The sequence below is a fragment of the Mus caroli genome, chromosome 9 (genome assembly GCF_900094665.2).
Source record: "Mus caroli chromosome 9, CAROLI_EIJ_v1.1, whole genome shotgun sequence".
In the NCBI taxonomy this organism is placed as follows: Eukaryota; Metazoa; Chordata; class Mammalia; order Rodentia; family Muridae; genus Mus; species Mus caroli.
In genome coordinates this window covers 110,473,864-110,498,960 of record NC_034578.1, presented here as the reverse complement: position 1 = coordinate 110,498,960, position 25,097 = coordinate 110,473,864, and the positions used below count along the sequence as shown (strand labels likewise).

General features: G+C 48.0%; 1 protein-coding gene across 6 annotated transcripts in view; it reads right to left on the bottom strand.

Moving 5' to 3' along the window:
* The window catches only part of Osbpl10 (oxysterol binding protein like 10), a 244,449-nt gene that overhangs the window by 180,769 nt on the left and 38,583 nt on the right, over positions 1–25,097 (bottom strand). Inside the window, exon 1 of one of the 6 annotated variants that reach the window (XM_029482012.1) lies at positions 5,420–5,572. The exons of 4 other annotated variants lie outside the window; for them this stretch is intronic. The gene's annotated coding sequence lies outside the window, so the exon portion shown is untranslated. Of the gene's footprint in view, positions 1–1,783; positions 1,900–5,419; positions 5,573–25,097 lie in introns of those variants that run through there. One more of the 6 variants, XM_029482015.1, reaches the window with a different exon arrangement.

Here is a 25,097-nt window from a genome sequence, read left to right as displayed (position 1 = left end):
TATGTGTGTCTCTGTGTCTCTGTGTGTATGCCTTGTGCATGTGTGCGTTTGTGTGTACATGACTCTGTATATGTACATGTGTGTGCATGACTGTGTGTATATGTGTGTATGTATGTGTGTGTGCCTATGTGTGTGTGTAAACACACGCATGTACATGTTTGTAGATGCCCATGCATGCCTGTGGATGTGTGTGGAGGCCAGAGGTCAACAGCAGGTGTCCTCAATTGTCATAGACCATACTTTTTGAAAAAGGGTCTCCCACTGAACCTACTGCTTGCCAATTCTGCTAGACTGGCCCACCCAGGACCTCTGAGAATCACCCTGTGTTTGCTCCCAGTGCTGAAGTCACACTGGACTTTTGTGGGGGTTCTGGGGATGGAACTCGGGTCCTCCTGTTTTTATGGCAAGCACTTCACCAACTGAGCTACCACCCCAACCACACAATAAGCTCCTGAGAAGAGCCGAAGCAGAGTGTGACAACGGATTGCTGTGTAGGAGATCCAACTTGGCCTGTCACAGAAACCCGTGAGCATGAGCAACACACAGGAGGACCAGGGCCAGAAGTGTGAGCTGAATGAAACCACCGCGTTCTGGACCACAGATATCAGTCTGCGGGAGGCAGTAGGCACAGCAGGCGGACAGGGACAGAAGACAGCTGGTGTGTCCTGAACAGTGTGAGACAGCAGGTGCACCATCTCAGGCCCTGGCAGAAGGCAGAACCTGGCAAATGTGAGAAGCGCCAGGCTTTGATAGCAGGTACCTGGAGAAGTTCAGGAAGGACTCTGCAAAGACGTGAAACAAAGTATCATTCTATAGTGACGTTCCCTGTGGAGGATGGGAAGCAGGGGCTGCCTGTCAGAGCCTACTGCAGTAGCCTGGGAGAGACCAAAATGCCTAATCCAAGTAGAGACAGGATGTAGACTGTCTGGCAGCATGCTCGCCTAGCAGACACCAGGCTCTGGGTTTGGTCCCCGGCACATCACATGGTGGAATATACCTAGGATGCCCACACTTGGGATGTGGAGGCAGGGGCATGAGATGCTCAAGGTCACCTTTGGCTACAGGACAAGTTCAAGGCCAGCCTGAACCACGTGAAACCCCATCTCAGATAGACAGACAGATACACACACACACACAGATGATGGTCACAAAACACAGTACATATTCAGATGGGGCGGGATGGGAAGACAGCAGCTAAGAGAGTCACTTTCTCCTGCAGCCCTGCACTCTGTGACTCCACCGGATGAATTAGAGGCCAGGTGCCTAGCCAGGGACAATGGTGTGGGTGTTTCTGCTGCATAAATAGCTCACTGCCATCCACCCCGTTTCACACGAGAGGACAAGGTTTAAAACAAACTGGACAGGAATAAACATCCTTGTCTTAGGTTCGCTATACCTTCCGGGGGTGTTTGCTTGCCTTCACCATTCCAAGATCAATTCCTCTGCTGTAACACTCTGCTTCCATTGGTCAGGATATTTTTAAGTTCCGGGGGGGGGGGTGTATTGATCGCCTACAAATGTGGGAACTCTTCTTTCCCTGAGATGTAGGGAGAAGGCAGCAGCTCCCCTGGGGCCAGAAAGGAGCACTGTGCATTTAGCTGTCACTTAACTAGGTGATTGGTGACACCAGGAACCTGCTTCTACAGCAGAGGAGCCTGGTCAGAGGCTGTCCAACAGTGTCAACCTGAGGTCACAGGAGAGACAGTTCTTTGAGTGGAAAGGAAATGTCCTAAAATATATACATGTTACGCTAGGAACACAACACAGTCAGTCAAATACTTACCACACAAAGACACCTGAGTTTGGTCCCCAAAAGCCATGTAAGAAAAAGCCAGTTTGCCATGCCCGCACCAGGGGAAGGCCAGTATAGACAGGAGGGTCCCTGGGGCTCTCTGGCCTGCCAGCCTAGCCAAGTGACAAGTTCCAGGTCAAAGTGAGACCCTGATTCAAAACAAAGGTGAATGGCAAATGAGGAGGGACACCAAAAGTCATTCTCTGCCCCACCCCACATATACATACAGAAAGAATATACATGTATTTATATAGCTTGTGGGGGGGGGGAGATGCTGGAGAGATAGCTCAGAAGAGGATTGGTTGATCTTGCAGAGACTAAGATTTAGTTTCCAGCACCCCCATGGTGACTCACAACCATCTTCCAGGAGCTCTCATGCCCTCTTCTGGCCTCTGCTGGCACTGCATGCACATGGTGCACAGACACAGTCATATGTATAAACTACCACAAACCCACTCATAGATCAATGAACAAAGTAAATAACTTTCAAGCCCCAGGCTGCCAGCTGGGCTTTCTGTGGCCTCTCAGGCAATGTTTCTAGAACAATCTTCATTCTGTGAAGCTATTAAAGCCATCAGTCATTTCCTCTCTGGATCCTATCAAAATAAAGAAGGCCACTCCACATGGCTTCTGCACCTTCTGCCTTTTGTTTCGGGAGGCGGTTTCTGAGGTACCTGGAGCCTGGTCCTGAAAAGGGAACCAGCAGAATGGAACACGAAAGATGCCATTAACTCTACTGCTCAGCTGCTAATGAAAGCTGCTGTTAGTAGCTCAAGGTTAAAAGAGAGGGAAGGGGGGACTTCTAAATTGTCACATCTCAGCAAATTATTTCATTAGCAAGAGGGAAAAAAGTGAAATGAACAGTTCTACAGTGATTCGCTGATTCTGCTGAGCCACTCTGGCATCCTGACCATTTCAGTCCCCTCTCTTGGATCAAATGAGCACACGGAGATTTACATAAACCCTCAAGCTGGCTTCCCTTCCCAGGGCCTCTCTCCACAGCCCGGCTGCCAACAAACACCACTTGGCCTTCAGCAACATCGCATCCACCAGTACTTGAACTGCCCTCCCTCTCAGGGGCAGCTTTAAAACCAGCCATCTAACACCTGTACACTTACAGGAATAATGGTAGCGGTAACAGAGGGAGGCCAGGAGGAGGCTCAGTGGATACTGTGCTTGCTGACCAAGCACAAGAACCTGAGTTCAGCTCCCCAACAAGTACCAACCGCCCACTCCTATTCCTCTTGAAAATCAGAAGGAACTCTCACTCCCTTCAACCAAATCCCTACGTCTCCCAAGCCTAGTGAATCCAAACAGCAGACCTGCACTCCCCTTCTAAGCCGCCTCAGCCTGAATCAGAGGCCCCCTGGTTTATTCAGAGCTCCTAAGCAGAGAACTTCAGGTTCAAGGTCATGTGATGTTTGTTGCTTTGATCCTTTTCATCACAACGGCTTAAGTCTTACAGGAGACCGAGCAGGGGCCCTTAGAAAGTATGGCAGCCACACGTTCTCCGATATGGCTGCCACATTCCAGTTGCTATCTGAGGTGGTACCCTACACACGAAGCCCAGGATGCCCAGCACGGGCGTTTATAACCATGGAGCAGGGGACACCCAGGGCCCACAGTGCAGGCCATAAGCAGCATAGGGGTTTGTCAACTTTTCTGAACAAGGTCGGAAAGTATTTTCAGACACTGGGCCATACAGCAGTTGTAGTGACTACATCGGCTGATGTGGTAAAACCAGAAGCAGCCGCCTCAGAAAATAAACAGAAAGCTGTGACAGAGCACACTTATCTGTGACAGTGCACACTTATCTGTGACAGTGCACACTTATCTGTGACAGAGCACACCTATCTCTTGTGAGACAAGAGGATTGGAAGTTCAAGGTCATCCTCAACTACATAGTGACTCACGAGCTATGTGAGAACCTGTGTTTACAGATAAGAAAGGATCAAGGACTGGAGAGATGGCTGCTCCTCCAGAGGCCCTGAGTTCAAATCCCAGCAACCATATGGTGGCTCACAACCATCTATTATGGGATCTGGTGCCCTCTTCTGGTGTGTCTGAAGAGAGCTACTCAATAAGATGAATAAATACATTTATATTATTGAGTACACTGAAGACAGTGTACTCAATAATATAAATAAATCTTTAAAAGAAAGGAGATGGGAATAGATAGATGGTAAGTTTAGGATCGCCCAAAACAAAATAGATTAGTGGATAAAAGTCCTTGCTATCAAGCCAAGCTGAGGTGATCCCCTGGGAGTCACTGGTGAAAGGAGAGAATGAATTTCCAAAAGTTGTCCTCTGACCTCCACAGGAGTGCTAAGATAGACACATAACCAATCAATACACAAATGTAAAACAAATTTTTTTTGTTTTGTTTTGTTTTTCGAGACAGGGTTTCTCTGTATAGCCCTGGCTGTCCTGGAACTCCCTCTGTAGACCAGGCTGGCCTCAAACTCAGAAATCCGCCTGCCTCTGCCTCCCGAGTGCTGGGATTAAAGGCGTGCGCCACCACGCCTGGCGTAAAACAAATTTTAAGGTAAAATACTGATAGCTGTGGATGGGGAAGGAGTATGAATAATTGGTATGAGGCATTAAGAATTGCAGAATCTAACAGTTATTTTCTAAAGTCCTAGGGTACAATGGAAAGTTAAGGAATCGCCCCCTAAAACCCTCTCTTCCAAAATCAAAAACTTCAAGTCCTTCGGACAGGTTTTCTTTACTGAAGCCTGTAAGTGTGCCACACGTCTCCGATCTCCGCTGGGAAGCTCACGGACTGCTGGCCCAGAGGACACAGCGCTGCAGCAGAAACCGTGAGGGAGACTTAGTTTCTGGCAAAAGGTAAAAAAGGCAAGAACTGCCTCCCAGAAGTTGTCCCTCCCCTGACCTCACATGCAATCCGTGGTATACAGATACCTGCACTCACACACACACACACACACACACACACGTATCTCTGTGTTGCATACACACAATAGCATGCATGACACACTACACAGTCTGGCTGGAATCCCCTAAATGCCACTGGGCCCTGACATGGATTAGGAAGGCATTTTCAGTTCATGCCAAGTAGCCAGGGAAACCACCTCTACAGTGTCCAGATCCACACAGGCCTCTGGGAACTGAGGCAGCCAGCGGAATGACCACCCCAGAACAAGTTTTGTGAGCCTAAATTTAAAAAAAGGAAAACAGTCAACCTCTCTGCACATACACTAGTGTCACGCTAGCGTGTACAGACGCTAGCTGGGAATTACACCCACAGAGAGGATCCACAAAGCAGAAACAAGGTAGACCCAACACAATGTACAGACACGAGACACTGCAGTATTCGTCTCCCACCTGACAACTCACACTCATAGCAACAGCCAATGGGCAAAACACAATCCCAAGCCACATGTCTAACGAACCCAAACCTAGCTCTTATCCTTGGAACACAAAGCCCCAAGCAGGGCTTGTGAACACTGTTTCTTTTTGTTTCTTCTTGTTTGTTCTTCTGTTGTTATTTGGGTTGTTTTGCTTGTCCAGGGCTTTAGTTTTAAATTATATTATATCCCACTGGCCTCCAACTCTTTAGGGAGCCAAGGTTAGCCTTGAACTCCTGGTCCGTTTGCCTCCACTTACCAAGGACTGAAAGCCAGGCTCAGGTGTCTCCCCTAGAATGTTCTTGAAGCACATTTGCAAGTGTCTATGAGTCAAAGAGTGCCATCCTGGGGCCACCAAGGTGTCTCAGGGAGTAAAGATGGCTTCCACCAAGACTGGAACCTGACTTCCATCCTAGGGACCACACCTGCTGAAAGGAGAGAAAGCGTGGTCTTCCAGAAGTTGTCCTCTGATCTACACACACACACACACACACACACACACCAAATAAAAACTCAATAAAGACCTTTATAGCAAGTGTCGTCACCTGTGAAGTCTGAGAAACCAGAATGACATCGCCACAGCCAAGCCTCAGTTCCTCTGCTTCGTGACTTGTTCATTGCACAGCTACCGAAAGGCAGGGCAGCGGGCACGGTTTCCCAAACTTACGGATCATAACTGTGGAGGCCTGCACCTTTTAACATAACTGTAGCCATTTTGTATTCAGACTCCATGTTACTCGAAAGGTGAAATTAAGTTCGTTGTTATTACTTTAACCGACACTGAAGAATGCTAATAATAAGCCAAAGAGTTATGGCTGAATCCCTTGCACCCTGTTATCTCAACGTCCTGAAGTTCCCCTGTCCATCACCATCCACGACCATTCTTACCTCACTCAGGACCAATCAGCTAAGAGAGAGGTTAGCTGATAACACTTTGCTTAGTTGGCCAAAAGTGCTGTACCACTTCACTGCTTGCCTTTGAACGTTTGAGCCTGGTTTTCCTATGAAAAGCCTGCCCTGAGGACAGACTGGTGCCACAATTAGGTTTTTCCTTCTTGTGGATCTAGAAGTTCAGTGTTATGGTGTGTGCTCAATAACTAATCTTGCTTAACTGAGACTGGGGTACACATGGTTTGTGTGGTGACTCCCAGACCCCAGCAATAATCCCATTCGGGGCACTGTATCTCAGGGGACTATTATTCCATGGAACCCACTTTGGGGGATGTCACAGAAAAAAAAAAAAAGTCTCTAATCTCACTGACCTGAGTCTCATTTTCTTAAAGTTTCATTTCTGAGTCTAGAGCAGTGTGTGCCTGCAGAGGCCAGAAGAGGGCCTCAGACCCTCTAAAACTGGAGTTGTGAGCTGCCACACATGGGTGGCAGAAACCTGTGCCTGAAGAAAAACTGCTGAGTCATCTCTCCAGCCCTACAGCTTTGGAACACAAGTTCTCTGTTCGCTGGCAATGGGGAGAGGAAACCAAGACTGACTTGCCCTTATTTGCCATCTCCTGGAGTTGCTCCTCCACTGGCCCCCAGCTCCCATTGTTGTGTTTTATAAAAAATAAAGAGAGTAAGGAGTATGTTTGGTGGAGGTGAAGTATGGTGGGGGAGAAGTGTGTGCCTTCGAGGGCCAATGAGGATGCATCCCTTCCCCCTGAGAGACCAGCCACAGGACAGTATAATATAGAATAGAGGTTATTCGGGGCATGGGGAGGGGAGTTGAGAGAAAGGATGAGAGAGAGAGAGAGAGAGAGAGAGAGAGAGAGAGAGAGAGAGGAAGAAGAAGAAGAAGAAGAAGAAGAAGAAGAAGAAGAAGAAGAAGAAGAAGAAGAAGAAGGACGAAGAAAAAGAAGAAGAAGAGGAGGAGGAGGAGGAGGAGGAGGAGGGAGACAGAGAAGTAGAAGCTGGCCATGAGAGAGATGGGGGAGGGGAGTGGGGAGAGAAAGAGAGAGAGCAGGAACAAGAAGACAGAACAGGGCAAGAAGGCAAGAGAGCAAGGAGGGGGTGAGCGGCCCCTTTTATAGTGAGTCAGGCACACCCACTGTCACCAGGCAACTGTGGGGCGGAGCTTAGACAAAATGGCAACACTCATCATCCAACCTTCTGGCAAGTAGCCAAGAAACACCACCCCACCCCCACCCAGGAACGTCTCCACGAGGCCAACAAGTAATTCACTGTCCCTGTCCCCTCATTCTTGACATTTATTCAATTCTGTCCCCTAAGTCAAAGCATATGGACACCTGACATTCGTTCTACCCAGAAAGCCTGCATTCTGGAACATTTCCAAGTGAGTCAGCTGGCTGGGATGTCACTGATGGATGTAACGCAAGCTAACCAGCATGCCCGAGGCCCCAGGTTTGCTCACCAGCACCACCTAACCCAGGTGTCACAGCACTGGAGAGGCGGGTGGAGACAGGATTTCAGGTCAAGGTCAAGTCAACCATTACAGAAGCAAGTTTGAGGCAGCCTGGGCTACATGAGACCCTGTCTCAAAGAAGGAAAAATACAGGTAGCATTTATATATATGTTTCATTCCCAACACTGCTGCATAGCATGCCAGTGCACATGCCTGTAAAACATTAACATAAAACTGTTCCTGTCCTCAGGTACAGACCAGAAAAGAGCGTCTTACACCTTTAGCCAGACATCAAACCTCCCCAGGTTAAGTTACAGTCTCTGTCCACTCTAAAGATGATTGTGTCCTGCCATCCACAGCTCAGGAGAATGCTAATCAGTGCAATAAGAATGCAAATTCGCAGCCCCCCTGCATACTCTTAGCCTGTTGACAGGGACACTTTCACAGTCCCCTGTAGCCCAGCATAAAAGCTCCAGTAATCAGGACCTAATTACTTCCCAGGCACCTGCTAGTCCCCCTCGCTCTTTCCAATTAACAAAACTGAAATCAGCAGGCCTCAGGTTTCCGCCAAAAAGGCCGATTGTGTTCATTCCGTGCTCACCGCCCCCACCCCACCCCCTTGACTCCCTCCTAAAAACAGCGTCTTGCCTTCCCTTGCTGAATTATTCTGTCCAATAACGTTCTGTGTAAGAACAAGCCTCCGCTCCCCCAAGAAAGTCACAATTCGGGGCCAACAAGAGGGCTCAGTGACTAAGGGGGCTTGCTGCCAAGCCTGATGTCTTGTTTGATCCCCAGAACCCACACGGTGGAAGGAGAAAACCAACTCTTGCCAAGTTGTTCTCTGAGTGTCACGTACTTGTTTGCTCTTATATACACACATGCACATGCACATCAAGATAAATGCTTGCTCAAACCCCATCACCAGAGAGAGGAAAATTGCATTTGGCTTTGATATTTTAACTTCCAAAGTACCTATTGTCAGCTGGAGATGTAGCTCGGTTGGTAGAGTGCTTTCCAGCACACACAAAGCCCTAGGTTCAATCCCCGGCACCCCATGATTCCAGGACTCATGGCATACACTTGCAATCCCAAGCACCAGGGAATCGGAGGCAGGAGGATCAGAAGTTCCAGATCTTTCTCAGCTACATGTGCTGATTTCTACTCTATTACTTCTCGTGGGAGTATTGATAACATCACTATGGGAGAGATGGCCGTGGGACATTGGGAACAGCAGGGGACAAAGTCACCGACGGAGGGTCAGACATGCCAGGGATACCCACCTGACACAGACACACACACCCCGACCGAAGTCTTTAAGGCAGGCAGGGCAACCACACTCTCCTAGCTTCTCTACCGCTGTGATGGACAGTTCCCAAAGTAACATGGGAAGACAACAGCTTGTTTCCTTACAGATCACAGGCCAACCTTAGAAGAAGCCAAGGCAGGAACCAGGAGGCAGGAACTGAAGAGGAGACAGCAGCACAGTGCCTTTGCTGGCTTGCTTTCTTACACAACCCAGGACCACCTGCCCAGGGTTGGCACCTCCTACATCAATCAGTAATCAAGAAAATGCCCTACAGACTTGCACACTGGCCAATCTAATGGAGGCATTTGTCTCAACTGAGGGTCCCTTTTCCCAGGTGACACTGGTCCTAAAGAGATTAGAGTCATTCATCTGGGAAGCCAATGGGAAGCCTGTATCCTGAATGCTTATGCTAGCCCTAAAAAGAGGTGGGAAAGCTCTCCAGTTCTCTCTCCCTCTCTCCCACCCCATCCCCATATCCACATGTATACATGTGGGGACATATGCCTATGCATACATTTGCAGAGGTCAGAGGGCGTGCGGTGTCCACGCTACCACACTGTTTTATTCCTTTGAGTTAGGTCTCCAGGAAACCCAGAGCTAGGCTGAAATCCAGCAAGGCCCAGTCCTCCTCCTGTCTCTACTCACCACAGGCACACACAACTTTCAACGTAGAATTCAAACTCAGGTCCTCTGCTTGTGTAGTGAAGCCCCCACTCCCCAACCCACCCTGCCCACTGAGCCTTCTCTCCAGCCTGCTTCTGAGCCTTTTGAGATGTCCGAGACTCAGTGGTACTGAGAGATATGTCTGACGCACTGGATGTCAAGGGCTGTGGAGACACGAAACGCAACTTCAGAGCCTTAAGGTGTTTCAGCAAAACAGATCCTTTGAATATATGACTAGAGGTTAAAATATTAAAGAAGGCTGATTAAATTTATAAATAGTGCTAACAGCCTTCCTTAGAACTTTCATTTGTTAAATTTAGAAGCTAAGTGATGTCATCTTGAGATGAAAATTATTAGTATGTAAATGAAATGATTTCCACAAATTGAACTCAAGGCTTCAGAAATAACTAAGCCGTCAAACGTAGGACTTGGATAAACTTAGTAATAATTGAAAGGGTACAATCAACTGCATCCTTTTCTAGGCAGAAAAGCTATATTTAATTATTAAAAACACACTGACAATCCCCATAACCTTTATGCGATTGTATTAAATCTTCTTTTGGCATTGGAAAAAAAAACAGTAAGAACAGCCTGGTGAGGTGGCATGTTCCTACAGTTGCAGCACTCAGGCTGAGCCAGGAGGATCAAGTTCAAGGCCAGCCTGGGCTATGAGGAAAGTCTCCTGTCTCATAAGGAAAACCTCTGGGGAGATGATATAAGCATTTACAAAGCTATACACTCAGTGGGGAGAAAGTCTCACAGCTAGCAAAATGGCCGCTGTACAAGGGTGAGGAGGCACCTGAGTTTGACCCCAGCATCCATGAGAAGTCAGATGTGGAAGGACATGTTTGTCATTCCCATCCCTGGGGAGGCGGAGATGAGTAGAGAATTCTACAGCTTGATAGCCAACCACCCCACTCGTACTTGACAAGTCCCCAGTGCCAGCAAGAGGGCTCAGCAGGTAGAGGGAGCTTTTGGCCAAGCCTGGTTGTTTGGTTTGATCCTCAGGACTCAACTCACATGCTGCAAGGAGAGAACAGGTTCCCACAAGTTGTCCTATGATGGCTACATACTGGTGGGATTCTCTCAAACTCACCACAACTAGCGATGGTCTCCTTTGGACAAGAAAAACAAAGGCACAGTCCACCCACACCCACCTTTAGCTTCCAGTCTACAGGATAAAAATCAGGTGTCACAGCCTGAGGTCCACCCCAGTCACACCCATGCCCACCCTCCTCTAAGTTCTATAGACAATCCTGTTTCCAAATCTGAGATTTTGTTCATACCACACATGGTATCCAAAAGGGCATGCCCAGAACTGACAAACCCTCCCTCATGAGCTGAGTCTTGCTATCCTCTGGGTCATCCAACACTCCCTGCTTGCTGCTGATACAACACCCTTCTTCCTCTCCCTCCTCCTCCTCCTCCCTCCTGTCTTCCTCCTTCCTTCTCTCCCTCCCCACCTCATTGCCCAAGCTAGCCTCAAACTCACCGTGCATCTGAACTTCTGATCCCGCCCCCCTCTGACTCCCGAGTGCTGGATTACACGTGGGCATGACACACCCGGCTCATGTGGTGCTGGGGATCGAACCCAGGGCTCCTCTGTGCTTTCTAGATAAGCACTTTGCCGGCTGAGCTACATCTGCACCCCTTCCAGTCAATTTCCAACAGAGAATCCGATGGACCACCCTGTCCCCTGTCCAATCACATCACTGAGCAATCAAACACATACTGAGGTAGTTCCCAGAGGAGGAGGAAGGGCCTCATGGGCTCCCTCCAAAATGGTTTGCTGAGTAAAGACCTTTATCCCAAGCTAAGGAAGGACAGGTGAAGTTGTGGGACCCACCACACCAGGCTGCTCAGAAAGCCTGCTTCAAAAGCAGTTTTTACTCAAAGACAGTGAATGCTGTTATAGATGGCAGCCCACACAGGTGCCGGCTGCAATGCATCTGAACAATAAAAACCACTCTCTCCTTTGTTCCTAAGTAAGGAGCAACATCCTGGAGGAGGACAGCATCATGTGCCTTCCAAAAGAGACTACAGACTCTGAGCTCCAAACTGGGTATCTCCAGGGAACACGGATGGGGTGGCGGCACACACCTATAATCCCAGCTCTGAGGAGGGTGAGGACAGAGGACAGTGGCATTAGAGTTCAGCTTAGTCTATATGAGTTCCAGAGGTAGCCAAAGCTATACAGTGAGACTGCATCTTGGGGATGGATGGGGAGTGGCATCAGGAACTTGAAGTATAGAAGGCAGGAAAGTGTTAGGTACAGCCAGACTAAAAGGATGGGCAGTAATGTTTGGGGGGCGTGGGCAAAGCACACATGACTTTTAGGGTAATGAAGACGTTCCGCATAATCTATAATGGTGGCGAGTGTTTGTCAAAAGCTATAGGAGGGCCCAGTACATTGAGTCACGTGGAGCCTGTGATTTTAAAAAGGAAAGTGTTTAAGAGGTTGGAGGATCCTGGGGGAAAACCTGGGCTGTGCAGAGAGAATTTAACAGTATTAAGAATGTATGAAGCCACTTCCAGGATGGGAGCTGGGCGAGGCCGCTGACCTAAGCAGCTTTGGAAGGAGGCAGAGCCTCTAAGACTGAAAGCCAAGCGGGCAGCAGGGTTCTCTGTGTGTCTGATAGAGTCCTTTTCCCGTGGGGCCACGTGACTCCACCGCAGTCACTGGGACCTAGCAGTTAAGACACCTGATAGATAGAGAAGAGAACCACAGTAGACATTGCAGTTGGGGTTCACAGACTGACAAGAGGACCACCTAGGCTCCTGAGGCAATGATTCAGAGAAGAAGAAGTTAGGTCCTTAAACTAGTGAATCGAACTCTCGTTATACTCCATGTATAATGGCCATCCATAAAAATAGATGTGTGTATACAAACACGCACCCCTGTTTCTTTCCTTCTGTCTCACAAGAAGTGGCATCTCCATGGCAACAAGTACCCATATTGCCCAGATTCTGGTTTCTAATCCCATTCTCCAAAACAGAAAACAGAGCTCCTGGGAGAGACGGTTCCAATTCCAAGATCAGGACAGGAAGTATATGAAGTGAGCCTGGAACATGTTGTAGCCAAGAAGTAAGAATGCTCGCAGAAACAAGCAAGGCAGGTCATGTTTCCAGGGGAGTATCCAGGTAACGGAGGGACTAAAAGAGAAGAATTTGTACGGCAACAAAATGGTAAGATTTTCACCATCAAAGTGAAGTCCCGTTGGACCAGAACTTAATGTAAAACATAAATGTGGTAGACACCACCCCATCTCTGATTTCACCTCTCAAAAATCTTAGTAGCTTGCAGTTGACTGTAGTTATAAATGGAAAATTCCAGAAATAAGTCACAATGGGTTTTAAACTACACACCATTCTGGGTAGTGTGATAAAATCTCACCCTGTCCTGCTCTGTGTCCTACACCAGAGGTAAGTCATCCCTTCGTCCAGGACATCCACCCTGTATGCCCTACCCACCTGTGAGTCACTTAGCAGCCATCTTGGTCATCAGACCAACTGTCACAATATCACATTGCTTGGATTCGGAACCCTCCTCCCTGGTTTCAGGTACCAACTGGGAAGCTCGTAGCACACACGCCATAGTGGAAGGGTGACAAATTATGTCGCCTCGCCATTCCACCCTCAAATGAGAGGAACACAGCTCAGCCCTGAAGAGAAAGGTGGGCAGAGTGGCTTCTCTCCAAAGAGTTCAGAAGGGACAGGAGTAAAGGAGTGTGGCTTTACCATGGGAAAACCTGAACTAGATACTTCCAGGTAAGCGACCACCGCCCACAGGAAGAAATCCAGGCGTGGCGGTGCACATCTGTAATCTTGGCTCTGCGGTGGCTGGGGCAGAGCTCAAAGCGGAACCCTTGCTCTTCTCTGTTGTGATAAAACACTGACCAAAACCAATTTAGGGGAGGAAAGGGTTGATTTGGCTGACAGGATTGCAACCCATCACCAAGGGAAAGCAGGGAAAGAAAACAGGCAGAAACTAAAGTAAGGGCCACACAGGAATGTTCTTGCTGGCTTGTGTCTCCTGGCTTGCTCAGTTACTTCTCTTATACAGCCTAGGCCCACCTTTCCCAGGGATGGTACAACCCACAGTAGGCTGGGCCCTCCAGCATCGATTAGCAATTGAGAAAATGCCCCTGTGGACTCACCCACAGGCAGACCTGATGAAGGCAATTCCTCAAATGAGGTTTCTTCTTCAAGCTGACAACCAAGATTAGCCAACAATCAGGCCTGGTTCACAGTGAGTCCCAGGCCAGCCCAGGATGTGGAACCAAACCCTGTCTCAGAAAAAGAAAAAAAAAAAACAAATCAAAAGAAAAAAACAAATCGCCTTGTCGGGATAAGAGTCATCCACCATGGGCCTTTCATGTGATGTTACAGAAATGGCTCCTTGCTTCCATCGGTCTCTCTGAGACTGCTAATGTTGTCAACCTGACAGAATCTAGAAATCACCTGGAGAGATGAGCTTGTCCATGGGGGAGGGGGATGAGCTTGTCCATGGGGGAGGGGGATGAGCTTGTCCATGGGGGAGGGGAATGAGCTTTTCTATGGGGGAGGGGGGTAAGCTTGTCCATGGGGGAGGGGGATGAGCTTGTCCATGGGGGAGGGGGATGAGCTTGTCCATGGGGGAGGGGNGCTTGTCCATGGGGGAGGGGGATGAGCTTGTCCATGGGGGAGGGGAATGAGCTTGTCCATGGGGGAGGGGGATGAGCTTGTCTATGGGGGAGGGAGTTATCCAAACTACAATAACTCATGTGAAAAGACCTACCTTAATGGTGGGCAGGACCACTCCCTGGGATGAAGGTCCTAAACCTTATAAATGGAGAAAGGAAGTAGCTTGCATTCATCACTCTCTGCTTCCTGGCTTTACATGGGTTGCCTGGACTTCCCCATTATAATGGACTGTGCTCCGGAACTGTGAGCCACAAAACACCCTTTTCTCCCTTAAGCTGCCTTTGTCGGAGAATTTGCACAGTGACAGGAAAAGAAACTAAGACAGTTCTCACGTAATAATCATCCAATCATGGGGGTAGGGGGCACATCAAGATCCAGGAAGGGACGTTCTGCAATGTGTCCAACTAGAACATCTCACTACTGGACAGTCTGGAAAAGGAGCCCAGTGTGGGAGTCAAAGGGAACATGGCAACTGAATGGATCCTAGATGGCTCTGGAAGGAGACACGACCTCAAAATTACAGGAAACAAAGTCAGCTCTACAGTCCAGTTAATAACAAAGTCAGCTCTACAGTCCAGTTAATAACAAAGTCAGCTCTACGGTCCAGTTAATAGTGAGCTGTCAGCATTTCTTCATTAATCGTAACCGATTACCAGGCTGATATAAGGTTAATAATAAAGAATTAAGCGAGATACAAATTTTCTATGCTAGGCCACTCACTGATTCTGTCTCTATATTATTCTAAAGCATATTATAAACATATATATAATATATACATATATCTAATATATGTGTTTATATATATATATATATATATATATATATATATATATACATATATATTGAGTGTTTTACCTGCATGCCTGTATGTGCACGTGGACATGGTGCCAACAGAAGCCACAAGAACATGTTGGGTACCCTCAGACTGGAATCACCGGTTACCATGCGGGTGCTGGGCATCAAACCCAGGTCCTTCAGAAGAGCAGGCAGTGCCCTTAATGGCTTTGCCACAGTGTTTGGTTTTTGCTCTCCTAAGTAGAAGGAAGACCAGCCAGGCATTGAGGGCTGTCAGTTTCCAGTGCAGGCTACAGGGACCAGCATCCCGCTTGCCTTCTGTTCCCTATGGTAGACTTCACATCAGCACCACAGACCCCTCAGCTCTAAGACGCAGGTAACTCTCAGCACTGGACAAAGAGTATTCTAGGATACAAGATCAAAGCTATGTTTAAGTGTTACCACGAATTTCCAGAAACACTGCCCAGAGCTGGATATGATGGGGGCTGTGGGTAATAAAACTCACTAGGGGGCCTTAAAAGAGCAAAGGCAAGAAGGCAAGATGAAAGGGGATCCTGGCGGGACAAGGGACAAGGTCCAGGATGATAAAAGACTGAAGAGCATTCCTCACTCTTCTGGGCGGGTTCACAGGGCAACCGACCTCCTTTTGTTTGAGTCTCTGAAGGGGGCAAATCCTCCAAAAAGCTCAGCTGTCCAGACAGCAAGGGAAGGGTAGGGAGCTTTGCCCCTAACTGGCTAATTAGCTTTGTCTCTGGTCAGCCCCTGGCTGCTGCCCCAGGTCTCTCCAACAGTTCTGCCTCTCCTCACACACGGTAGGCACTCAGAAGCTGATCCAACAGGAACCAATGCTCTGAGGGGAGCTGAGCCAGTAGTCACAGCCACAAAGAGCTGTCTCCTTGAATTAGTGAACGTTAACAATGGAGGGGGGGTGCAAGGGGAGGGGAGACAAGTGGGATTGGGGTGCAGGGTGTGAAATTCAGAACCAAGAAAAGGGTTATTTTAAGTGTTTATATAAACTAATGCTTTAAGAGCAGGGGCCATGGCTCGATCAGCAGAGAGCTTCCCCGGAATGCTTCCCTTGCACCACATAAACTGGGCATCGAGGTGAGCACCTGAAATCCCAGACATGGGAGGTGGAGGCAGGAGGATCATAAGTCCAGGGCCATTCTCAGCTGCATGTCAAACTGAAGGTCAGCCTGGACCACATGAAACCCTATAACATCATCACGATGATGATAAAATAGTGTGTATATTGGGGGATTGAACCCACAGTCATCTGAATACTGAGAAGGTGCTCTACCACTAAGCTACATCCTCAGCCTATACTACTATTTTAAAGAAGAGCTAGGGGCTGGTGAGATGGTTCAGTGGTTAAGAGCACCGACTGCTCTTTTGGAGGTCATGAGTTCAAATCCCAGCAACTACATGGCACCTCACAACCATCTATAATGAGAAACAAATACAGGCCAGAGTGAGCAGGGGCCAGAGAAAGAGGGAGAAAGGGAAGCAGGGGAGGAGGGAGAGTAGGGGGAGTGGAGGGGAGTGGGGAGGAGCTAGGAGCACAGGCCTATAACCCCAGCTATTCAGTAGGCTACATAGAAAGACTGAGAGTGAAAGCTATCCTGGGCTACACAGCAAGTTGGTGTCCAATATTAACAAAACCCTAACCACAATTTTTAAAAAGGGGCATACAGAGAGAGAGAGAGAGAGAGAGAGAGAGAGAGAAAATGAACTTGCCTGGCAACCAGGAAGCCCTGGGCTCAATCCCTAACACCACAAAAATAAATAAACAAATAATAAACTAATCAGTAACTTAAAAAATATATCAGTGCAATTGTGAAATATCATCACTGTGGCTTTTTCAAGAGAACTGAAAAAAAAAAAAAAAAGCTGCCAGACATGGCGGCCAGGCTGCTGTCACAGGTAGACAGTACCAGCACCCAGGCAGGATGCGCCTGGCATGTCTCAGCAGCCCCTCCTTGTGAGCTCTGAGAGAGTTCCAGAGAGTCATGCCAGCCCTCCTGGCACGCGGACAGGCTTCCGCTCTCTTAGGAAAAGCCTTGGACAGCAGCACATCTCTGCTTCGAGACGTGAAAACATAGGCCCAGTCTGAAACAGGTATGTGTACAAAGACAGACGTGATTTGGGTCGCTCCTGAACCACCTCACAGAGTGAAGATGTGCAAACCACTTGAAGAACCTGCAGAGACAGACACTGAGTCCAGCTGGAGCAGAGACAGGCATGTTTTCAAAGACCCAAGATAGACTTCTGTGTGGGAGCCATGGCTATGAAGCCAGAACTTGATCACAAGGAGTTCAGGGTCATCTCGGGATACATAAGACCTTGTCTCGGGCTGGAGAGATGGCGCAGAGGTTATGAGCACTGGCTGCTCTTCCAGAGGTACTGAGTTCAATTCCCAGCAACCACATGGTGGCTCACAACCATCTGTAATGAGATCTGATGCCCTCTTCTGGTGTGTCTGAAGACAGCGACAGTGTACTCATATACATAAAATAAATTAATTGAAAAGACCCTGTCTAAAAAAAAAAGCCATAAAGCCCAGATACTTTTAGGCACGGAAGGCCATATAGTGTTCGTCACAGCTGTCCAGGCCTGACCTGTGACACTGAAGCAGCTATTGACAAAACATAAATGGAGGCCTGCACTTGTGTGCCAACAAAACCTGTGTAAAAGAAATGTTTATTTTCCTGATATAACTGTTGTCTCCGAGGCTTACTGCCTCCCTCTGCTAACCTAGGCCTAGTCCTGGAGACTTCTGGCCTCCATGCAATCTTATCTAGACCTAGAATGTTTTCCGCCTTTGAGACTTACTGCCGAATATTAAGTTATTTCTGAACTCTAACTGGCTGGTTCACCTCAGCTGCTCTGGCTCAAACTCCTCTCCTAGCTGACTGATTCCATCTGACGTCTCTCAGCCTCTGACCAAGTTGCTCTGCTTGGCCTCATACTAACTTTGGCAATCTATTCTAATCTTCAGGCTCCTTCTCGTTCTCTGGTTCGTCCTGTCTTCACCTGTGTCTAGCTTGGTCATTCTCTGCAACCCGTCTTTCTAAAACTCTCCCAGTAAAACTGCCTCCTCTTTCCTCTCTGCACTGCTCTCTCTCAGGTCAACTCTCTCTCCTAGTGAGAGTTGGGCATATCTTATTATGTCTGATCTTTCTCTGATCTGTTGTTTTGTCTGCCACTGGATTAGATAGCACTTTCAAACGTGGGTGCTTCCTTCTACAAAGTCACTTTACCTTCATTGGGATTAAAGGTGTGTGCTTAGAGAACGTCTGTATTCCAGCCAGAGGGATTAAAGGTGTGTGATAAGGCTGAGCCACACCACAACTAGAACAGGTTTTTCCAGTGAACCACACAACCTTGGGGTTCACCATGTGATCAAATGTCCTGCAACGACCTTATTTACAGGCTATGGGGGTTGCTTAGGTTAAGTATCTTCCCATAAGTGTGAGGACCAGGGTCTGGATCACCAACGCCCACACAAATGCCAGGCAGGTATGGCACCCCATCTCTAAGTCCAGACACAGAATGTAGAGATTGGGGATCTCCAGAGCAGGCAGGCAGGCAAAGGAGACAGGGTTTGACTGAGAAACCCTGCCTCAGTGACTTCAGTGGAAGAGAGATGGAGAACCAGCCTCCAGTTTCCACATACATGAACACGCATGTGCACATGCACTCACACCTATGTAAACATGCAAGCACATGGGAAATGGAAAAGAGATCAACAGGTAAGCTACATTTCACCTGCAGGGTGTATTTTTGCTAACATCCTCTTCTGGCCTCTGTGGGCACCAGGCATGCATGTGGTGCATAGACTTACATGCAGAACAAATACCCACGCACATATAAGAAAAAAGTGGTCCCAATCTTGTGTCCAGCCCTCTTCCCACCCTTCCTGCTCCCTACATCATTCCTGACAACACAGGGTTCAAAGCACCTCAAACACACCTTCCATACCTGAATCTCATGTCCGGTTTTTCACCCAACGTGAAGGTCCAGCTAAAACACGTACCCTTGCCTCATGCTTCTGAAGGATAACCACTCCCTCATCATTCCACTACAAACTCGGGGTGGGGGTTGTGTTGTGTTGTGGGGTGCACCTGTGGGTGCAGGTGGGCACATTCACAGCACAGATGTAGACGTCCAAGGACAACCTCAGGGGGACAGTTGTCAGGTGCCTCCCACTGGCAAGACTAGCTGTTCCTCGCACTTCCAGATGTCTTCCCATCTGTACCTCCTTCCACCACCCAGCACCAAGATGACAGGCACATGCCACCACACCTGGCTTTATGCAAGGTTTCTGAGGATCGGATGAGGTCGTCACTCTTGGGAGACAAGTGCTTTACCAACTGAGCCGTGCCCTCGTCACAACCTGCCTTTACCCCACAGTTCAGCTTCATCCGCATTTCCTTTGGAGGGCAGGAATGCTTTCCCTGTAAGAAGGGCTTTGCCCTTGTGCTGCCTTACAGTTTGTGCTTGACAAGGGTTTTATTCACTTTCCTACCGTAACAGCCCATGCTCCCTCAAGATCATCCTGTGAGCCCCAAAACAAGTTGTTCACAACCATGGGAGATCCCCTCAAGTCCAGGATTTTCCACAAATTCTCGAGATATTTTTGTGCCCATAACATCTTGTGGGTCAAGGTTAGGAACACCGCTGTTCATTCCACCACTCAGAGAGTGGTACCCAGAACAAACTATTAGCCCCAAATCAAATAGTGCAGAGGCTGAAACCTTGGGAAGCCTCAACACTTCAGCTTACCTCCCCGAGTTACCGCAAACCTAAAATACAGAGATGCAATCTGTGGAAATCTGCACATATGCCACAGACACATCCAGAAAGCCAGCACGCTCGAGAATTCTGTGTGATATAAGCCAACTAAAAATAGCACAGGCTCACTGAAGACTCACAGGAATTGGCTGGCAAAGAGGGATGGACAGAGGCCACACAGACAGCGCCGAATGTGATTCATGCAGAGCTCCAAGCCTGGTCATACAAGTGACAGAGCACACACTCAGCAGAAGGGGACATTCTGGTACCACGGACAAGATTCCATGCATCATAGGAGTGACAAATCCAGAGCCTTCTCAAGCCACTGACATGTGGAAGTCAAACCCAAAGCCAATGGAAATCAGACCCACGATCCAAGCTGAACTTCAAACATGTTCAACTACCATGAGTCTACAGATGCACCAGCAGGGACAGAGGGACTCCAGGATATGTAAGGGATATTTTCAGCCACATCATCTTATAAAATCAACTTCTGAAAGAGAACATGACCATTGCCTATTTATATCAGCTTCCATGAGAACAAACGGCAAACACTTCCTTAGTAACGGAATCTATCATCTTTACACTGACTTGGTAAATTTTGCAGATAACTAAGCCTAAAATATGAGTGTGCGAGTAAGCATGTGCATATGTACACATATGTGTGCATATGCATGTGTGCGTGTGTGTGTGTGTGTGTGTGTGTGTGTGTGTGTGTGTATGTGTGTGTGTATGTAACTTCCTCCTTTCATGAGCAGAGATGTATGTTCAGTGTTCCTTTCCTGACTATTCAGGGTCATCTCAACATTTTTAATATTCTCCTATACAGATGCAACCTTTGTAGCATCTGTTGGGAAGACAAGAGGCCTGTCATGATGTTGCATGGCTATTTCCTCTGAGCTGAAGGAGGGAGGAGGGGGAAGAGAGAAAGGACAGCAGAAGATTAAAGAAGTTATAGGACTGAGTAACTAGAAGCATTCGCTGCTCTTGATGAGGGCCTATATTCTATTCCAGGCAGTGGCTCACAATCAACTCTAACTCCAGTGCCAGGGACTCTGACGCCCCCTTCTGGACTCCACAGGTACTGCACACACATTACACTAAATACACACACACACACACGTAAAACAAAACCAATACATCTTTTAAGATTTTGATTGTATGTATAAGACTGTTTGCCATATGTGTTCTTGTGCACCTTGTGCATGTCTAGTGTCCAAAGAAAGCAGAAAGGGTCAGGCATTGGAACTCCTGAAACTGAAGCTACTACAGATGGGTGTGAGATGTCATGTGGGTCCTAGGAACCAACATGAGCCCTCTTAAAGAGTATCAGGAGCTTTTAACAGCTGAGCCATCTCCCCAAGACATGCATAGTGCAAGTGCATGTATATACCATAACCTCAACCACACATAAAAATAAAAATAAATCTTTAAGAACAGATTCAGGAAGCTAAGGAAACCTAAAAGGCTCAGGAAACTTAGAAAGTTACAAGATACACAAGTCCCACCCTGCCGTTACATAAACAATAGCAATTGCTGGAGGGAGGAGACTGTCAGAGGTTCCGACCAATGGTGCGCGGAGCATAGGGGATGCAGCCTCCATGAGTGCTGGCCCATGTTGGGGGCAGAGAGGGAGTAGCTATTTGGCAATGCTGCTACCTTGGAATCAACTGTGTTGCTGGGTAACCCTTCACCTATGTACCAAGGAACTCACTGGTTCACCAAGCTAGCCCTGGGTGGGATGTTCCTCCTCTCTGTCATCATTGCCAGGAAACATTGTTGATGGTCCAGAGCAGTTACTGTAACAAATCTGGGAGCAGATACTGCTCCTTGTTGCATTCCCTTCATGTGTCTTTAGCCACCTCACCAGGGTCTCCATGAGTTCATTTAGAAGCAGGCAGGAATGGAACACTTCATCTGTAACATGCCTCTATGTTTTTAATTTTGAATTTGGTCAGCCCCCAGTTTAACACTGCACAGGGTCAGTAGAACTTTGACAAGTGTGGTTTAGTGGAGGGTCTGCCCTGGAAAAGTAGTCCGTCCCCTCTTCCTTCCTCTCTCTGACTTCTTACAATGAAGTAAGTGTCTTCGCTCCACTATACACGATGCACTGCCTTAACACTGGGCCAAAAGCAAGAGGAAAACTGGGCCAAAACCAGAAACCTCTCAAGCGCTGAGCCAAAACTCACCTTCTCATTTACAGGTTGACTGTCTAGGATTCTTATCTAGAGTTACCAAAAGGGGATTGACACGGTGGGTAGAGAGACCGGATAAATGAAGAATGTGGAGAGAGTCCCAGCAGGCAAAGAGCTTTGTCTCTGTTTGTGCATGGCTTTCAGTTCCCCAACTCCCAACCTTTACAACCAAAAACAAGGAAGCTGTCCTAAGGATAAGAAATAAGCAGTAAGAAAAATGTTGCCGTCACAGAATGCCATCCACAGAGCAGAGGAGACACCATCTTCATCAGATCAACTGTGTACACCTGCAAGCAACCTCAGGGGTGGCCTGCACACTGCTGACATTCCTCCAGGGAAAGAGGGGACAGGAAGGACCATGGGGCATGAGCTTCTCGGCCATACGCATACAGGTCTGCCCTCACTGTGAGTGGCCTCTGGTCTCTGTAGAAGGCTGGGGAGTTAACTGAATGGGCTCCATCTATGCAGCCTTGGGAAAGCGGTCAGCCACACCAGGTGAGGACTTTCCAGAGCAGCTGCTTTGGGGTCACCCACACTCCTGTTGGCACACCTTCATGCATGTTTTGAAAGTAGGCCAAATAAACTCATTTGTTCCCCAAGGTGAGCTCTGGTAGAATTGACCTTATTTGTGACTGGGACGTTAGAAGGGGAAGGGAGATGTTTACAGCTCCCTAGATCAGCAGTCCTCAACCTGGGGGGGCGTGCAACCCCTTTGGGGGTCAAATGACCCCTTCACATGAGTCACCTAAGACCATCGGAAAACACATATTTAAGTTATGCTCATAACAGTAGCAAAATTACAGTTATGAAGGAGCAAAGCAAACAATCTTGTGGTTGGGGGTCAGCACAACGTGAGGAACTGTATTAAAGGGTCGCAGCATTAGGAAGGCTGAGAACCACTGCCCAAGGGAATAAATTCCCAATTACATACAGCCAGGTCTCGTATCACATGCCTGTAATCCCAGCACTTGAGAAGCAGAGACAGGAGGATCACTGTGAGTTCAGTGCTGCATGGCCAGTTCCAGGCCAGTTAGGGCTGCATAGAAAGACGGAGGCAAACTGGGAGAGAAAACTAGCAGAGTCGCCTGTGAGATGTCTCAGAGCACAGAGAGGTCCCTGCCCCCCAAACATGACAAGCGACAACCGAGTTTGAGCCCTGGGACCTACATGGTGGAAGGAGAGAATTGGCTCCTCTTAAGTTGTCTCTGACCTCCATGTGTGCTATTAGAGAGACAGACAGACAGACAGACAGAGACAGAGAAAGAGGAAAAGAGAAAGAGGAAGACAGAGACACAGAGAGAAAGAGAGACACAGTGAGAGAGAGAGAGACACAGAGAGTGAGTGAGAGAGAGAGAGAGAGAGAGAGAGAGAGAGAGAGAATATGTATTTTTAAGTCTGGACAATTAACTTAAGTCACAATGAGTAAAATCAGGTCATTAAACCCCCATGGGCAGAGCAGATGAGTTACGGCCACAGTCACCTTCTGCGACCGGACCACAAGTGACTTTAAGGGCAATAACTATGATTTGCAAAGGTCATTTAAGATTCTGCAGAAATGTGCACTTAGGTCCTTACAAAATTTTAATTCAGGGGTATTGATCTCACAACAGGCAGCGCGGACTCAGACATCCTGTCCACTTAGCGCTCGCCCGACCATGCCTGGCAAAGACAACGCAGAAGGCAAACCACTAATTGAGTTTCAGGAAGGGCTGGAGCATCAAGGTGACTTCTGAAAGTCCATCTGCAGACAGATGATCCTGATAGCTCTCATCCGGATGGATAATAACCGCTGTGCTGGAGACCTTGCCTGGCCCCACCCCAGTGCTCAGGACTGAGTCAGAGGCCACGGTCCCAAGGATGGAACTCAGATCCGCAAATGCCCAGCATGCATCCTTGGGGTATCTCACAGTACCTCAACCTGAAGCTGAGCTTGAGGTTGCCCAAAGGTCTGGGGGTAAAAACAGAACATCAAAAATCAGTCTCCCAAAGCAACCTATTACCAGGCCCTACAGGGTCACCCCAAAAGGCCCACGTTCTAGAGTCTGGATCTCCAGCAGAGCACAGAGGGAGGTGGTGACATCTTTAGGTCAATGGACACCCCCTGAGATACCTTTAGGTTTCTGGATGCATGCCCTAAAATAGGACTGCCAGATCCTGGCCTGACTCCCCTCCCTCCCTTCCCCCAAACCATGAAATAAGCAATTGTGCTCCACCAAGAACCTCACCCAAGATAACAGAACCAGGGAAACTAAAACTGGAAGCCAGAAAAACGAACCTTTGCCTAAGCTAAAGTGATAGCTCAGTTGGTAATAAATAGATGCATGTCTTGCAAGTACCTCCAGCACCTACATAAAACCCAAGCACAGTGGCACATATCTGTAATCTTGTCCCTGGGGAGGGGCAATAAATAGAAGTCACCAGTCAGCCTATATGAATCAGTGAGGTTCAAGTCCAGTGAGAAATCCTATCTCAAAAACCAAGGCAGAGAGGGCTATTGAGGAAGACACTCATGCAGACTTCTGGCCTCCACAGCACACATATGTACATGCACAGAACCTTTTCCCTTCATACGTTAATCATCTCAGGTGTTTGTTACAGTAACAGAATCCCGGCAGGGCAGCTCTGTGCCTTCCAGATGTTGGGAGCATTTTTGGTGAAAGAGCTGAGCCTGACCAGGATATCACAAAGATGTATAACCCAGAGAATCCTACTTCCAATCTAATCTCTTTCACGTCCTGCGGAGATGAAAAAGCAGTCTTTTAGGCACTGGGTCATCCACCCTTGCTGAAGGCACCAGAAAGACATCTGAGAATATTCAACATTCATTCTAGGAAGAAAAGGATAAACCAGAGAGAGACGGGGCCTCTTCTAACAGCATAAAATATATCTCAACATGAAAGTCAGCACCAAGGTAACTCAAGTGGGGATCAAAGGAAGACTGGGAGCTGTTGGCAGTGCTTTCTAATGGGATCCAGAAGGTTCCGGCAATGTAACTAGATAGGAAAAAAAAAAATTACCCACCCAAAATTAACACAGGAAATGACTTTGATGCAGACAGAAATAATTTGTTATAAAATATTATCAGGGCTGGCGAGAAGCCACATCAGGTAAAAGTGTTTGTGACCAAACGTGCCCACCTCAGCTC